The sequence below is a fragment of the Netta rufina genome, assembly GCF_964035555.1.
Source record: "Netta rufina genome assembly, chromosome: 2".
Classification (NCBI taxonomy): Eukaryota; Metazoa; Chordata; class Aves; order Anseriformes; family Anatidae; genus Netta; species Netta rufina.
In genome coordinates, this window is record NC_140124.1 from 136,886,525 (window position 1) to 136,905,735 (window position 19,211).

At 35.2% G+C, this 19,211-nt stretch overlaps 1 protein-coding gene across 2 annotated transcripts in view; it reads left to right on the plus strand.

The window, feature by feature from the left end:
- Positions 1 to 19,211, plus strand: part of VPS13B (vacuolar protein sorting 13 homolog B) — a 459,183-nt gene that overhangs the window by 304,315 nt on the left and 135,657 nt on the right. The gene's annotated exons all lie outside the window — the stretch shown is intronic.

Genomic DNA, 19,211 nt, shown 5'->3' on the forward strand with positions numbered 1-19,211 from the left:
AATATTTTTTCTAAAAAAAACAACACTATTTATTAAGGTATGAAGATTCCTTATCTTCATACCAAAGTGTAGTCAGGTTGACAGCATCTTTTAAGGACAGTAGAAGTTAGTGTGACAAGGCACCAACTCCACTAGAACTGCTGTTAGACCCACTGAAAAATCTTCACAAATAAGAAAAAGAGTTAAGGGGAGAGTTGAAGAGGCAAGACACAATCAACTTGCCCTTTCCAAAAGTCTAAGGGAATAGCTGGAGAAGCTATTCCTTTTTCCTGCCCACACAGATTCAGCATGCGTGAGAGGCTGGGTGGAAATGGGAAATGATTTAGAGAAACCAAATTGTTTGTATTCCTCTCTCCTCACCCTGTCAAAACCCCAGAAGTTGTTTATATCCTGCTAACATAGGTATCACGTCATGCTCCCTCCTTTATTCCTTCCCAAGCATAGGAAACACCAATAAAGAGTGTTTTGTTACCATGTTGAACCATGAATGATGTAGTGAGAAAATGCAATGTCTCTCTCTCTTCCTTGGATACATTGCAGACACAGGGCCTCTTTTGTATATGAATATTATAAGTATGTATGGGAATATCTTCAATACTTTGTGAAGCACTGTTTTCCCATTGTCAGCGGAATGGATAGAATAAAAAGATTTGAATGGCTGCCAAAAACTTTGAGTTGGCACTGTGCAGAACTATTGCACTACTGACGTGGACTATACAAGCTTACAAGTAATTTACTAAATTATTTCATTAAGCTTTTTGTTGACTACATCCCAAGATATATATTTGTCCTTCATTATTATCTCCCTTTCATTATTGAGGTGTCCTGTCATGAGTTATGAGAATACTTCTGGGTCAAGGTGGTGGTTCCCTTCTCATTAGTAAGTTTTAAAACTACCTTGATTCACTATATTGAAAATTTTAAATCCAGTATTTTGTTTACTCTTCTGTCCATTTCTTTCTTCACTGTTCTGCAGTCACATGTGCCTATATGAAGCTACCCCATCCTCTAATATATGCATATGTATTAGTATCTTCCTATTGTTTCTTTAGTCAGCAGAGAGAAACATAATACACTGTATGCTGCTGTTTTCAACTCAGTGAACCAAGTGTGGAGCCCACACATAACTATTCATACTTCATACCTGCTAATTATTCCATTACAAGAATCAAAACTTGGCTTAGGTTGGTAGGCATCTCTGGATGCCATTCTTTTGCTCAAAACAAGACTAATGCATTGTCCAGGTACATCTTCTTATATCTTCAGGAATGGAGATTGCATTACATGTCTCAGTAAATTTCTTGTGCTAAACTACCCTCATTCTGTTGAACTTCTGTGTTTATATCCATTTTGCTTGATGCTGCCTTTCAGGGTTTCATTTCAGACTAAAGAACGAGTATGACTTCATCTTCTTCATAACCCTGCTTTAGGTAACTGGAAGCAGCAATTTGATTCCTGTTCACCATACTTAGCCTTTTATTCATCTGTCTGAACACACCCAGACCTCTCACCTTGTCCTTATATATCCTTTGATACATGCTAACCACTTGGTAACCCTCTTGATAATCCTCTGCCTGCTCAAGTTTCTTCTGTTTCTTCTACTGTTGAGCTCAAAGCTCGAGACAGTACTCTAGATGTGAACTCACAAGTATCTAACAAAAGAGAAGTAATCTCACCTCTGATCTTCCAGCTCTGCTGCCCAATAAGTGGTTATTCTTCATCACTACAGGGTCATGTCACTGTCCCATGTTCAGTTTGCCCAGTAGGACCCTTGAGTTCTTTTCTCTGCTGCTCTGTAACAGTTGGCCTCAAAACTGTTTTGAGGTTTTGTTTTGGTTTGTTTTTGTCTTTTTTTTTTTTTTAATGATGCAGGTTTGGTATTTGTACATGAATTTACATTACTGATCTATTTGCATTAAGCGTTTGCTCAGTTGTTTTCAAGGGTATTAAAAACCTATGCCCCTTCAGTGCTCCTCTTCAAGGACTCATGAATAAATAAGCAACCACACATGCAAAAGTATGTGAAAACTGCACACGGGAATTTCTGAAAAGGAAAGGGGAAAAAGCAGTGCCTTCAATTTCTTGAAATAGCTGACTGTGATGAAATCAAAATTTTACTGAATGTACTTTTATCTGCTAAAATAGTGAAAAGACTGAGGTACATACCTATCAAATACTTTGTCGATTATCTGTCAAAAACTGAACTTCAGTCCTGAAAAGTGAACTGTAACAAGAACTGTAGGATTCGAGAGATCCCTAAAACTATAAATAGAACAAGAATGGTAAATTCTTCGCTTTTTTTAATGCACCAATACCACTTTAAAAACATTACAGGGGAAATAGTGAAAGACCTCCTAGAAATACTTCTGGGTTTACACAGATCTGACCATGGCCAATGAATGTTGCAAAAATTGTTGTTCCCTACAGTGTCCAGCTGACTGACAATTCTGCATTGCTAGTAAGGATTTTGCTTTCATGTTTGTTTGTTTTTGTTGTTTGTTTGTTTGTTTTGTTTGTTTTTAAAGAAAAGACAATCCAGCATATAGAATACACAGTTCAGGCTTAGTGAAAAGGTTCAGAGAAATTTTTGGTCTAAACAGACTTTTGAGCACCAGGCTGGGGAGACAAACCAAAGTTAGATTGGAACTCACATTATTAATGAGATTTTGTGTGACACTGACTTAAGGCAATGCTGTCTGCTTGGCTTTCCTTTAGGCACACCCATTATTACTAATTAAGATAATAATTTGGATTGTGTGTTTTTCCGTCAGGGAAGCTGTTCAACCCCATTTAAAGATGCTATGTTTAGCATGTTTTCAGGAAGCCATTTTCAGAGTATGAGGTCTTCTTTAAAGCAAAATCTTAAGGTAAGATAGAATCATGGAATAATTTAGGCTGGGCAGGACCTCCGGAGTTGATATATGCAGTCAAGGTCTGTTGTTCCTCAGGTCTTCCTATTTTCCCTTTTTAAAAATGGAGGTTATGTTTCCCCTTTTCCAGTCAGTGGGAACTTCCCTGGACTGCCACAACTTCTCAAATAAATGTGATGGACATATCACCATCTTCCATGAATGAATACTCTCTGAGCTCAATCATTCAACAAGTTTTTTTATCCATCTGGTTGTTCACCCATCCAGGCCATAATGTCCTAACTTGGATGCAAGGTACATTGTGTTAAAAGTGTTAAAGGCCTTGATAAAAATTGAGGTACACGAACTGCCCCGATCTACCTTTGTCCACACACACATATCCATCTGTTTAATCATAGAAGGCAATTGGGTGATCTGTTAGATATCTGCTTTGTGGATTCTGAGGCAGGGCTAAGCATGTCAGGCAGAAGCTCATTAAACTTAGCTTTATTTATCTTTTTTGATTCTTAGCAATGTTTTGCATTTTCCCAGAGACAGTAGTTTCTCCAAATTGAGGTGAATGTCCAAGTAAAAGCTATGGATAAATAAAGCTTGTCTCTTGTGCTGCTTCTCTCATCTGTAGGCCTCCCTTTCTGATTTTTTGGTTGCAAGGTGAGCATCCAAGGATGCCAGCTATATGGGCTGTTGACAGCTCTTCCAGCAAGCAGCCATTTGAAACTAACCAATATTGCAAGAAAGACAAAAAATTTGGGGATTCTGGGGTACTGATTTATTGGGAGGCAGAGGGTGGAACTTAAGAGACAAATTCATATATCTTGGCTGTAAGATGACAAAGTGAAAGTTTTTGGAGCTGTGAATACACAAATATTTGAGACATGCAAACATCAAGGCTGAAGTAGAATCATCTACAGCTTTAGAAATAATTATAGAGATATGGAAGGAGTTATATAGTTAAATGAAATGAAAGACTGAAGTTTGAACATTGGAAAAATCACCTTTGGTGTTGAACACTGCCAAGGGATGTGACAAAAAGATTTTTGGCTCAGGTCATTTCAGTGATTTTTTATAAAAGGACAAGACTATCTGCTGTGATTTATGTAGTTTTGTTGTTATAATCTCTAACTGATCATAACAGCCCCAATAAATTTCTAGTTTTGTGGGTTTGGATTTAATAAATTTCATTCATCTGCCCTGGGTTTCAAAAACTATGCCACACTTAGTTCAAATGGGAAAAATTAGTGAATTGCATTCTCTGAAGACTAAAAATCATTAAGCAGCTAAATCCTTTTTTATTAGATAAAGAGGAACGTCAGCATATTAAGAATGCCTGGGGCATGTGGATTTACCAACAGTAATTAGTTTTGTTATTCATTAATATCAAGTAATCATCATATTAAATCTCCTTTAAAAACAACCGTATATAAAGAATAACACATGTCTATTTTTTGAAACCAGTGTTTTCAAGCAAATTAAATATTCATACTTTTTAACAAAATAAAAAACATATTTTAAGGGGGCAGGAATGAACCACATCATTAAGCAAACCAGAGATGGGGGTGATCTTTGATCTATGTATGTATTCTGCCCAGTATCCCACAGAAAAAAAAATAAAAAATCATCATTTAAGTCATAAAGCTCTAATGTAACATTCTTTTCTTCTTTCTTCTCTCTTTCTTCTTGGTCTCCTACAGTCTGCTTTCTTTCAGAAATCCATACACAAGTGTCTTGACTTCCGGTAGTCTTGACCCACTTTTGATATTCATTTGGAGATCACCAGTCTTTCGTTACATATATTTCTGCTGGTTTAGAAATTAAGTAATGAAAGCAAGGATAAATACAGTTTTGTGTTTTCTGAAAATATTTGACTTGTCTTGTTTCTCACACAGGAAGAAAAATTCTTCAGAATATCATAATACCTTCTGTAGATTTTCTTCTGAATTTAGGCTACAGGGAAAAAACCTGCATGAAGATTTTCTTTGGTCATTACTCGTTTCATTTGCAGATTTGTTCTTATTCAGAAAATGTATTTTGTTTCCTTGCTTGCTTGCTTTCCCGTATCATCCTCTGGAAGGGATAACATACTTATTCCTTTTGTACCATGTTAGTCACTGTTTTTTTGTTGTTTAATTTTGTTAATTCTAGAAATCACCATTACAATTTTCTAATCCTGTCTTCTTGTTTTTGTAAGTACCCTAAAATTTTACAAGTGCTTCCTTTATCACTTTCATCAATACTGTTTGAACTTCCTGCACAGAATTTAGAAACAAGCTAATAGAAAAATGTCAGGCCCATTAACAAATTAATATGATTGAAATGACTATGTAAATATAGTTGATACGAGGTACATCATATAGTACTGATATAGTAATGGCCATTGTGGGTAAAACTGAGGTTCATTGAGCCCTACATTAGCTAATGCCTTGGAAATAATATAAGAAAAGTTGCATTAATTATGCATCCTCTAATATTCTTTGTAATTGACGTCTTTGTAACTGATAGTCTTCAGAGTTATGTGTTTTGTTTTTTTTTCCTTATGGATTTGCCCAGTTACCTTTGAAACTCTTGAAAAATTTCATCACCTATAATAAACAGTAGCAAGGAGCTCCCCCCAACCCCCTTTTTTTCTTTCTGCTTATCATGCATCAAGTTCTTATATTAGGAAAACAAACAAATTACCAATTCATAGTGACCTCTGTCTTGGTAGAAATCAAAGAGCATAGAATTACTTAGGAAAAGGGAGACTACTGCTGGTAGTCTACTCATTGGTCTCTCAGGTCTCAGCCATGAAAGAACTTTAGAGAACCAGCAGGTTTCTCAAAGCCTCTTATCTCAGTTGCACTTAACTGTGGCTCATGCCCAGAGAGCTTTTTCTTGAATATTTAATCTGTATGATTGGAAAGAAAGCAGCCTTTTAATGGCTGATGCAAAAGGAGTTGAAGAGCTTGTTTGTTCTTCCTTTTTAAAGGGAAAAAAAAAAAAAAAAAAAGTATCCTTTAGGCAAGCAAGTTTAGCATTTACAAATTTGGTAACTCAGTGTCAGAACAATGACGTTCCTGATGACTTTGCAGTTTCAGCTGAATTGTCACTATTATATAAGTAACGTTTCAGTTGCCTTTTTTGTGTGTGTCAATGAGGACATACCTAGGAAAGAGATGGAATGTAGCTTTTCAAGGAACTGGATTTAAACAGATTGAAAGCAGGTGGCTATCCACATTGTATTACAATTTTGGCACATCGCTCATTAAGAAAACCTATGCCACTGAAATTAGTTCACGCCCAACAGATGTTTGTACCATAAAGGGATATGACCTTCTTGACACCAGTCACTGGAAGGAAAACATTTTTTCTTTTGATGTTTTGCATTAGGTACGTATTACACATGTCTTGCACGCTGAAAATAGCCCTGATTTTCTTACATAACGTACATTTTACGTAAATGCACATTCATCCCTGCTGCTTAGTCAACACAGTTAATGTTTTATAGGGAAATGTAAGGGGCTCCAAGAGCATGTGGGTTCATTTGGCAGTGGATGTTGCATTCAAAACCAAATACATTTCTGTTTCCACGTCAATTTGAAAAATCTTAAGCTATATAATAAAATTCTGTCTAAATTTTCCAGTAATCAAAATCTAGCAATAATCTCATGAAATACTACTAATTTATCTTTTTACAATATCATGGTTATAGTAAACAGTTTTTTTGGACCCCTGCCTTTAGCCCATGACTGTATGCACATGTATGAATATTAAGTGTAAAATTTCACACAATAAATTATATTAATCTATACTTGATTATGATAAACTAATGGATAACTTATTAAACCATCAGGTAATTAAGACCAGTCTTCTGCTGGACTTGCTTCAGTAGTTCCATGTTTTTTTTCTACCAGGGAACCCAGAACTGGACACAGTTGCCTGTTCTGTTGTGTTCATAGACATTTGACCTTTTTATTGCAGCGGTTATTTTTCAGGTTTTTAGACAAATGCGAAATTTCATTTTGTGCATTTCCTCCCCCAGCCAGCTGTGGCAGCACAACGGTCTAAATCTGAGTTTTAAATACAATTAAGACTATTAGGTTCAAGACAAGGAAAAGCAGTAGTCCACTTAGCATTCAGTCCAACACAAAAAAAGCTCATGTAAGCAGCTCATTTTTTATGGAAATAAAAAACTTACAGGAATGTAATTATGTGTCTGGCTGTGAACGTTGTTGTTCATTTTCTGAAGGGAAGGGAATGAATGCAATGATTGCCTTTTTCCTGTTTTGCTGTTGACTTGTAGCAAATCATTCCTATTACTGTAGGAATCAGCAGTATTACAACAGATACATTTTCAGCATAATTTCATTCTGGATTTCACTCTAGATATGAAGTGACTGTGCGTTAATCCTTGGTGATATATGCTAACTTGCAATGTGTGCCTTGTACACGTTTTAAGTGCTTTACAATCTTCTGTGAGAATCGGTATATATCTACAATTTAGAGTATTTATTTAGAGCATGCCTTTACTTATTAACAGTTATTTTTATAATATGCTCTCAGTGTTTGAAAAGGCACCTAGAAGCTACTAGTAAAATATTTGAGGATTATCTTACTCTTGATAAAATGCACCCGTACTGTGAATAAATAAGAAAAGAAATTAACTGTATTACCATTCTAATAGGGACAATTATACTCTAGTAATGTATATTGTTATATTAATCTTTCTAATCCAGGTATTCTGGCACAAAAAAAAGACCTATATGTTCACTTTCTTCCCTTAAAAAACATGCAAACAGAAAATTACAAGTCTTTCTGTGCCTAATAACTTTATGTTCATACCAGTAACTTCAAAAACCTGAAAATTTTAGGTCTTGATTTATAAAAGCTGTCTTTCTCTGGAAGTAGAGCAGAAGTCACATCCTGAAATTATTTTTGATTACAACCAGCAAATCTTTTCTAACATAGATGACCACCATACTGTTTTTTCTTCTCTGCAAAAACATTGGTACTACTTCACATCTGCTAGAGAGGATCTCTTGGATTTCTTCTCTCTCTCTGTTTTTACAGTTTATAACATGGGAATATTGATCTTGAAATTAGGCCAGTATTAAAACATTCCAAAGTTTTTACTTTTATTTGCTTTTGTTATTCTTAAAAATCTGTTCTAATCAGTTTCTCAAGGTAGTCTTGAAAGCTGAGTTTGTAATTTTGCTCTTCAGGCTTAAAACAGATCTCTCCAGTGGTAAGTTGCTTCTTACCACTGGTTTATCTAACAAAGCTAGACAACGGTTTAATACATTTTGATTTGATTCAGAAGTTTAATATTTGCTTTTTGCAAAGACATCTGAATAGTTTAACAGTGTAATTGATGAAAGATTGCAAAGAACATTTAATACTGTTAATATGCTGGAAACTAACTATCACAATCATCTGAGAAAGTATTTAGAAGAGAGTAGGTTCTTTGCTGGCAGCTTCTCTCAATAAAATATACCTTAATGATAATATCTTTTATATTATGCCTGAATTTTCCTTTACATAATTCAGAACGATCAGAATATGGACTCTCAAAACCTACAGACGTACTTCAATCTGGTAAACTGCAGTTACTCAGCATACCATAACTACTACTACTAAATGTGAATTTGACTCCCTGGTTCTACTGACATGAAAAATAAATTGTTTGGTAGGGCTAGAAGACATTACACTGATATTTGTTAGATTTTATCAAAACATTATAATTAAAAAGAGAATTCTGAAATTGTGCTTTGTACACGACATGATCAAAATGTAGTTGTATTTGATTAGCTCTACTAGTGAAACAGAAGAGTTGACATTGCTGTAGTTCTGGAATATTTTATTATTACTACGGAAGTCGTACGGTTTTAAATCATAAGGATTTTTAGAATCCTGTTTCATCTACTGATCAGCCTACTAGGATCTTCTTAAGTGTCAAGGGCTGTTCTTAACAGTCTCCTTTCAACAGTTTAACATTGCAGGTTAGAATTATATGAAATCATTGCAGGTGCCTCATCAATAAATTATCAATAAATTAAATAACTTAAGCCAATCTACTTGCTGTTATTTTTTTCCAAGCATGAATATGTTGTTTAATACTGTTTTATCAACCATAATGCTTCTGATTTCATTAAGGGGTTAATATATTCATCAGTATATATGGATTTTGTTGGAGGCATTGGGTGTACTTTGATGGATTAATATCAATACTGGATTTGTTTCATTTTAATCACTACTTAAGGTAGAACTAACCACTGGAACAACTTTTACTGATTTATGAACTGAACAAACTAATGAAAACTGGTAGATTGCCAAAATTAAGATTACAGTATTCACTGGAAAATAGATAGGGGTGCAATTTCAGGCAAGTAAGCCCTATGAAAGAGACATGTAATTAGCATTACAGATGAAAGAAATGGAATAAAAACTGATTTGGACAAATGAAGAGGATGTCCTTTGGAAAGCTCTCTTAACAATGGAAGCAGTCTGGCAGGTGTCCTAGGTTTTCTACCTTTTTTCTTTTTTTTTTTTTTTTTTTTTTTCCTGATACATAGTTGTATAGAATCCCTAACTGAGGTGAAAATGGAAATCATCATAGTTAGAATTAACTCAGACTATAAGACCTCCTTCAATTAATTCATCTTTGAGGGATTTTAAATGAAAACGTTCTAAAAATATTTTTTCTAAAAATAATAAATCACTGATAGAGTCATCATTCTTAATCTTTTCCAGTAAGTAATTATTCTCCTCTTAAAAATGTGCATCTTATTTCTTGTTTATGATAATCTATGACTCTATAAGATGAATAATTGCTGTTAATGCCCAAGTATCAGAAAATAGGTGACAGTCTATGTTATCTCTTTTCCCTTTTGTCTGGAAACCACATTTGAAATAGCTAACTATATTTTGAAGCTAGAAGAATAAAGAAAAAAATACACTGAATATATACTGGCTTTGATTATCATTGGAAAAATGTTTTTCATCTGTATCGAAGGAGAAGAATGAGGAAAAAATGCAGGGGGAAAATGGCATTTAAGCTGAGAAAAAATCCTTACTCTTCCAAATATTTGACTAGATCAAATCCTGAAGATTGTTGAGAAACTATAAACATCATTAATCTTAGTTAGGAAACTTAATTTCACTGGAAGTTCTTGGTAAATAGAAGGATTAAGTAATTGTCTCATGCCTCAAAAATAAAATACATTGTAGTACTCTGTTTTATGCTTTGTTTATGTAAATATAGGCAGTCGTCAAATAGCAACTCTGAGTTTAAACTTTAAAGGTGTGATTTCCAAACAGACTGTATTTGGTGGTTTATAGTGCAGTGTTGTAAAGAACACTGTAGACAAAAATAATAAAGTAGTGATGATTTATGTGTAAATCTTTTTTTTTTTTTTCTTTTTTAACGTATTTTAATATTCTGTAAAGAATTTCGTGCCTGGTCTCCAGTGTTGTGTTTTTACTTATTTGTAAGCCCTAGCTTTATACTCTTTTATAAATTCATCTTTGATGTACAGTAGACCTATTGTACCGACTTATTCATAGAGTATAGTCTATTATTGCAAAGAATATTGCTTTGATCTGCTTGACAGTTTTAAAGTATGGACACATATGTGGTGTATGATAAATTACCTGAGGGGTAAAGAACGTTGCTGCCTTTTCATAATTATTCACTTTTTTAGAATTAATATATGCCAAATTCTTACAAGAAGAAGATATAATACCTCCACATGGAGAACAGAAACAGAAGTGCTAGGAAAAGAAATAGAAGAGTGACTTGTAGTTAATGTAGTATTTGTACAGCAATGCACCTAAGATAATAGGTGCATTATTAATAAAAGGACTATATTTCATCACAAGGAAATTATTAACAGTTTCTTAAATATTCTTAAAAAATTAATATTCTGGTTAAAGTCTATTAATATAAATGGTAACTGGTTTTACTGCTCAGTAATAGAACAAGTGAGTTCTCAAGGAGTTTATTTCTTAGTCTGGCAAATCCATTTCCTGCTGTCCATCACTTACCGCCTGGAGATTTTTGGCAAGAGAGCATCTTATTGTCATGCCAACATTTAGAAGCAAAAAATACAAGAACTTCTCTTTGAAAAAGAAATGAAATACAAACCAACACTCATCTTGGTCTGCTTCAGCCCTCTGTAGGCACGCATAGATAACATATCTTACTGCAAATCAGTGTATCTTATATTTCTGAATTAAACATGGTCATTGAGGTCATTACAAACTATTTTTTATACAAATTACTTACAAAGTAAGGCTAGATTTCTGGAAAAATACTAATTTCTCCACAAATAATATTTTTGCTTAAACCTACCTTAAAGAGTGTTCCTAATAACTATCTACATTGGAGGTAGATATGAATACAAAATGCACCTTCCCTGAAGAACATAAAAGGTATTTTCAAATGCTTACTTTGTCTTCACAATATTTTTATGAGGGTTATAGCTCTAGGAGAGAAAACAATTACACTATTGAACACAAGATGCTTACATATTAACTTTAAGGGAAATTAAGAATCTAAAGTATTTTGCAGAGGGTGTCATCTGAATTTTTCACCCAGTCTTTGTCTTCTACCAGCATATTCTCCCTGTTCCCTCTATCGCTGTTTGCCAGGTTGCATAGTCTTGTTTGTTTATTTTCTGCTTGCCTGCTTCAGTAGGCTACAAGCCTATACCTATCCCACAGTATTTGAAAATCAAACAGGTAGTTGATAAAAACCAGCATAAGCTATTTCTTGAAAGAACCATAGCCAGATTCGTCATCTTTTCCATCCATCTTTCTTTTCGTATTCACAAGTTTTTAATTGCAGTGGTGAATGTAGCACTCAACAATCAACTGTTGCAAATATGGAAATATTTGCACACAGCAGAAGTAGAGTCCAAAAAAATTGTCTGTTTTGGAGCCCTCTCAGGCAGACCTCTGGAGTTCTGCTATTTCTGCCATTTAAAGCCTTAGCAATGGAAAAAGCTTCCAAAATTCTTCAACATATTTGCTGTTATTGTAGCTATGTCTTGTTAGCAATTAGAATATAGTAGAACCCACACAAACTTGTCTAAAAAACAAGAAGAAAATTTCTTGTTCAACTTGAGGGGAAACCGTATTTAATTATTGAGATGGTGAGGGATGGACTCTAGTGTACTGGTGAAGTGGTCATACAAAGAACAACCTGGGACTGAAACGTCTGCTTGGATTTTGTTATTCATAACAGATCGTATCCCAAGCATAATTTGCATTCAAAGCCAATACCCCAGGGACACAAGTTGTCATTGATCTGGGGGCAGTGCTGAGCAAAAAGGGTGGAAAGCTGTTGTGGTTGGATCATTGTTTTCTTTCAGAAATTCAAGGTGTGACCTGCTGATGTTTTCTGCTTTTATGATACTTGCTTCTGAGTGTTTAACTTCTGAGCACTCTGTCTGAGGTACCCAAGCACTGGCCTCAGCAGCGTTCATCAGCCTGCCAGATGATGTTTTGCCTCTAGACCTGGCTCTTGGCCAATCACTCTGAGCAAACCCCACCAGCAGATGTGACATGTTCCATAAGGCTCACCCCCACACCGATAAATTGCAAAGACAACCCACCAGCTTCCTGAATAAATGATATTAAGAGGAGGGGGGAGAGAAAGGGGGAGTAGTACGGCTCTTACATGCTCACATACCCAATCAAAATCACCAGACGCTTCACTGAGTGATAACGTACTAATTACAGCAAACTAATTAACTGAGGTCTCCAGGAAGGGGAAGGCACAGAAAAATCACCTAGAGCAGCCGGTTTCTTTCTCTCCTGGTTGAATCAAACTCTGTGCTGATTGATCATTAGAGACAATGCAGTAATAACTGCAGAAGATATAAATCATCCGCTGTCATTGCAGATTAGGCTTAAGAAAGCACTTCTGATAAATTATGATATGCTGTAATATGCTGGGTCAGGAAGTCTGGGAGATTATCCTGAAGAAGTATTTCTCTACACTTGCTTTTTTTTATACTGCTTTTCCCTATGCATCCACATATGGCTGCTGTCAGGGAGAACAGGAGCCTAGAAGGACCTTTGGGCTGACCCGGTGGGGCCATTCCTATGTTCTCCTGTAGTTGATTTCTGTTTATGGCTCTCTCATCAACTTTCTGTTGTTGCTGTAACTTCACTGTACCATAAAAAATGTGATCAGCGGGAGGTTTGTTCAAAATTGCAGTTGAAAATTACATCTCACATAAAAGTTGAAGGAATGATGGCTAATGGAGATTATAGCAGTCTTTCTTGCCTATTGTATTTTAACAGAGCAAGTTTTCTTGAGTAAAATTCAACTTAAGGAAATTTTACGTGAGGTTATCAATGCATTACTGCTGTGAAGAATGGAAAAAAAAATCAAATAGTTTTTTTTTGTTCGTGTTGAAAACAAACATAATTTTGTTTTCCATTTGTATTTTGTTTAAAAATAATAACAATCAGAAAACTGGTAAAACAACTTCCAGATAATACTACTTAAGAAGCCAGACAGCCAAAGTGTGAAATGGCAGATGCACATGTTGCACAGATGTTGTGATCACTGGTTAGTGTCCTTATGGAAAGCTTGTGTAATTGGAAGTATTTTTAGTATGCTGAAACTTTGAGAAGTTGGCATCCTCGTTTACAAGTTTCTTTTGAAGAATCTGTTTATCTTTTGCCTTTTGATTCCTGAAGTCTAAGGTAATCAGTGTTGGAGAGCCAAAACAGCCTTAGTTTCTGGGTATTGTATAGATCAGACGAATTTAGGTATGTCTTGATAGTCACAAGTGTGTTGGCACATAAAAAAGGTAATGTTGAGTGAAGATAGCTTCCTGAGGGGTTTATAGTCTTTTTTCTTTATACGTTTGAAAATTGTTGCAATGACTAGAAGCAGAGCAAACTTAGTGTACAGTAACAGTAACATCCCAGAAACAGTAGGTATTGAAACGTGAACCCATAAAAAAAAACTTCTTAGTTTTGTCTTTTTCATAGTTTGCACATTATTTATCGGATCTTGTATACCTGCTCAGTTTTGCTCCATGTGTAAAGCTTTCAGTGCTCATTTCAGGCAAAGGGAGGTCATGCAGCATGTAACCCTGTATCTTTGATATGCTGAGGCAGTCCCCAGTATCAATACAGGCTGGGTGGTGAACTGATTTAGAGGAGGCCTGCAGAGAAGGACCTGGGGATACCGATGGATGAAAAGCTGGAAATGAGCCAGCAAAGTGCGTGTACAGCCCAGAAAGACACTCATATCCTGGGCTGCATCAAAAGCACCATGACCAGCAGGTCAAGTGAGGTGGTTTTGCCCTTCTGCTCTGCCTTCATGGGACCCGATCTGGAGTGCTGCATCCAGTTCTGGGGTCCCCAGCACATGAGAGACGTGGACCTGTTAGAGTAGATGCAGAGGAGGGCCACAAAAATGATCAGGGGGCTGGAGCAGCTCTCCTATGAATCAAGGTTGAGAGTTGGGGATGTTCAACCTGGAGATGAGAAAGCTCCGGGGAGACCTTATAGTGGCTTTTCAATAGAAGTGGGCTTATAAGTAAGGTGGAGAAAGACTTTTTACCAGAGCCCATAAAAGCCCATGAAAGAAGGTAGGTTTAGATTGGATATACAGAAGAAATTGTTTATGATGAAGGTGGTGAGGCACTGGCACAGGTTGCCCAGAGAAGCTGCGGATGCCCCATCTCTGGAAGTGTTCAAAGTTAAGTTGGACACAGTAGTGAGCAACCGGATCTAGTGAAATGATCTTTTCAATGATTCTGTGGTTCTATGAGATGCTTTTTTTGGTGGGTTAGCACTGCAGTAACTGGAGAACGACAAGTTCATTGCAGCTGGTTAATATGTTTAATTGATAATAGTTGTTAGCGATGATCTCATTACCGGGGATGTGGGACTGCATTTTTGCATGAATAATTTCAAAATGGTGATACTTTTTAACTGTAGCTTTTTTTTCCCTTTTCACTATAAAACTTCTACTTTGGTTACAAAGTGTGAAATTTAACATAACAGCTGTAGGAAACAAGGAAAAGTTACAGAATTTGGATTATTTAGATTTGAAGCAGTTTGATGGAGTTTCTCAAACAGTTTGCCATGGATTAGCTTAAAATTTCAGCTCAATGATTCTTACTATGTTTGTTTTGTGGGTTTGGAAATAATGCAATATTCCCAGAAAATCATTTTCTCAGATAAGAAGAATTGCAGAAGGTTGTAGATCCTAAGCACGTACCACAAGTAGATGTCCAAATTAACACCAGTGACATAAATTGGAGCTAAGAGATGTGTTAACACTTCCTTTCATGTGTAGTGAGGTCACTTCTACATGGTTATAAATCCAGATTGTCCCCACAAGACCACCCCACAAGAATATACGAAAGAGAATCACTTCCATAACCTAAAGGGGGCCACAAAGTTTTGATAAGGAGGAATGGCATTTCATATCAAACTCAGAGTATTGTTCTTAGAATGTGAAAAAAGAGAACTAGGAGACAGAGGAAAATCCATTTTACTGTAAATATATCTTATCTTTACTGTAAATATATCTTATCTTTAGCTTGCATCCTAAAATTACTAGGAAAAAAAGCAATGTTCCAGAATAATTCTTGTAACCGAAATGGCTGTATTGAAGAGATCTTCACTTATGCTCAGACTCTGCAAAAATAATATTAAAGTGAGAAAAACATGTTTTGTGTTCTCTCTTTGAAATCTGAAACTAAGAAAATTTTTATTTTACAATGAAGTGTCTGTTTAACAAGCATTCCAACAAGTGTAATTCAGAAAGATAAATATATGGAAAAAGATAGAAATTAAATTTACAAAGTCAAGAGTTGTTAGTATAGTAAAGCCAAGCTTGAAATTGTGGATTCAAAATATATTTATTTTCCGCTAGGAAAAAAGTATTTTTTTTTTTTTCTGACTGATTTTGATGTCCACAGCATACAAATAAAGGGAAAAATGGTATCTTGTAACCCATAACATTTTAAACGCTGTGAATGATTCAGGACCAGTTTCTCAAACAATTTTCTTAATGTTTTTTGTGCTTACGTAAGGTGCTAAGATGTATGTGTGTACCACAATCTCACACAAAATATAGCTGGTGGTGAGATTTACCCAAAATAATCTGCAAATAAGTTTGTGAATAATAGACGTGCTTCCAAATCTTCCTTGTATGGACACTCCAAAGCATCAAAAATGCTTCAAAATCAAAAGGGATTTTACATTATTAATGAAATGAAAAATACAAATATTTCTTCAGAATACTAAGAAGCTTCTTATCAATAGCATTTAAAGACTTCCTACTTTTTTTTGTCTTAATCTACATTACTTGACTACGTGAACCATACCCTATTGTTTCTCCTCTATGGATTATATTTCTTTTGTCGCACACTACTCTTAACCCTTAGGGTAGTTTAAAAAGAGAAATGTTCTGTCCAGTCTCTTTATTAGATAGCCTGCCTAGCAATATTTTGAACATAACTTGTGGATATTATTTTTTATTATCAGTAACTTAAATATTATCATACTTTCTTATCAAAATAAAGATTGTTTTTAATAACTAAATGGTATGTGAAGTTAATTTAAAACTTTGCTGTTCCAGATCATTTAATGTATTAACCAAAAAATCTGTTGTATTCCTCACAGAGTTGATAAAAAATATTGCTATGAAATAGGTCCAAAATTCAAAGTGTTCCTTAAATTACAGAACGTGGAAAAATTCTCATTGGTTAACTTTGTTGTTAAAAAAAAAAAAAAAAAAAAAAGTATATTATGATAGCTCTGCCATAAATCACAAATCCAGTTGACAACAGCAGGACAAGGGAGATGATTTTCAAAATGTCAAAAAAGAGTGGACAACATGGGCTCAAAATCACCACAAGCTGAATGTGAGAGAGCATGTGCTTGGACTTGCTCACACTGTAGCCATTGAATGTGTCATGGTGATGATTTGCTTAATCGTCTGATGGAGAAACGAAAATTTGAGTGTTAGGTCATACGAAGTATAACTGAGGGCTCTGCATTCTCTGATCCTTACTAATCTTCTCCTTTGAGTCATCTGATGTTGGTATCCAGGAGGGTTTGACTCTGTGACAACATTACCTTTAGACACCACCAGTTACAGTTTCTTCATCACCTTCTTGTTAGTGTGGAAAACTTGATTCTCGACATTAATTGTAAACACATGGACTCTTTTAATTCTCTTGATTTTAAAGTGAAATTATGGTGTTGCTTTTTTTTCTTAAAGGGAAAGCTGAGGGATAAAAAAAAGAAAGCATAGTGGAAGCCAGTAGAGAGCCAATTAAAGTAATTCTCAGTGGACAGTGAGCAACCTTAAGTTTTGAACTTCCCTGTTTTCTTTGAGAGAAGGGTCCTCACTTTTCCCTGACATTCCTTCATGAGAAATATTTTTTTTTCATGTATTTGCATTTGAACCTATTTTTAGAACTATATGAAGCTATTATGATCCCTCTGTGTATCAGGTTTCCACAAATAATATGTATTATTATGTGTTCTCAACCAAATTCGAAAAGCAGACTGGAAGTCTTGAAGTTCATTTTTTATCTGTTTTGTAAAAATCAGGAAAAGGATGGTGAGAAACCAAACCAGGTATTGCCACTGAGTGAAAACCCTTACTCAGTAGCTGGCAGGAGACACTGTTTGGCCACTTGTGTGGCTTGTGTAATCAGCATGGTCAGCTTGGGATAAATATGCTCTTTAATTTCATACTGATTTTCATAAGGCCAGGATTTTACTTTAGTACTGCCCTGTATCTTAAGCAATAATCTTTCGTAATTATGAATGCCTTCAAATAGGCATAATCTTTCAGAGTATATTGCTTTTAATCATATTAGCTGCCTTCCCACTTTTTCAATTTTTCTGGCCAGCTGTAGTCTGTTTTCATACTCAGGTAATGCTGCATCATCTGAGACAACCTAGTGGAATGTTACATCCTGTAACTCATCCCAGAGATTTTGGCAGGAAACAAATGTGGTTATTTTCTCAAAAACTCATGTGCCTGTTCTAGTAGAAATTCAAGAACCTTTCATACAGTTTAAAGAGTGACAAGACTACTTGTATGAATGAAGTTTCTTGCTTATCAGTAGTGTGTTTAAACATAAAAGAGAATAGCCTTTTATTTATTTAAGATCAAAAAGATACAAAGATGTTCAACAAGTCCAAATTATTACATTGGATAGAATTAAGTGGTGTTTACTGGTTCCTCTCAAGTGAATTTGCATGAGTCTGAGCTGCAGCAGTATCCTTGGGCCATTTACAACCAGTTTTATGCTGAGCAGGATTAGCTATAGTTATATTACAGTTTAATAATTTCTGTAATGTTTTAAACTGAAAAATAAAAAATCAATACTCCTTCAATTCAGGGAATTGCTAATGAGTCAATCTCATCTAAATCTGAAAATCTGTAGGACTTCATTAGATATGTTTAATTTAATTACAAGGTGAGCCTTGTTTCCTATTCCTACTCATGTTGAAGATCTAAAACCTTGAATTGTAAAAGGAAGCTGTATGAGATAAATGGGTGCCTACATGTTTTTTTCCAAATACAGAATAACATGAACATGTGTGTAATATATTAGCACGTTTGAGACATACATGTGCATAGAATTCATGGACAAAATTTGCACTACGTATAACTTCATTTTCTTAGTTTAAGTTGTTCCAGAAATTAGTCTTATTCACTTGCATAGTAATCAGATTTAATTGTTTAAACTGCATGAGAGTTTGCTTACATCAGAAAAGATTTTAATAAACTTAAAATCCATATAGTTTGACATCTAACGAAGTCTTACTTTCCTTTGAGATAGAGTAACTGTTGACCTCATTGTTTTTTGTTTTGTTTTGTGTTTTGTTTTTTTTTCCATGCGGCTGCCCGTAGTTTGCTATTTTATATGATAAATGTAAAATTAATCTTTGTTTGCTGAAGGAAGACATTTTTCTCTGATATAAAAATATCACTTTGCATTTGTCTGTTAGTCAGAACAGGGAAAAGCCTAATGTCTTAGTGTATAGCTCCTCTGCACAACCAGTAGCTTTAGTTTAGGTGCAGAAACCCTGAATGTCACAGCCTTTGCTTTTCTTGATCTTTGTGCATATAACTGAGAAGCAAGTAAGCTGTGGGGAAGGAGCAGAGATGAGGACATTTCAAGTTGTCTTCTTCCCCCCTGTACTTTCAAAGCAGGAGTGTTCCTGTGTTGTTTTTTTGTGTGTGTGTTTTGTTTTTTTTTTTTAACAGTTTGAGCACAACACCCATGGATTAACAGATCATCACAGGATCCCCTTTCTTGTTTGGCAGTAGTACTATTTTGCTCTGTCAAATGAGGGATCTGAACA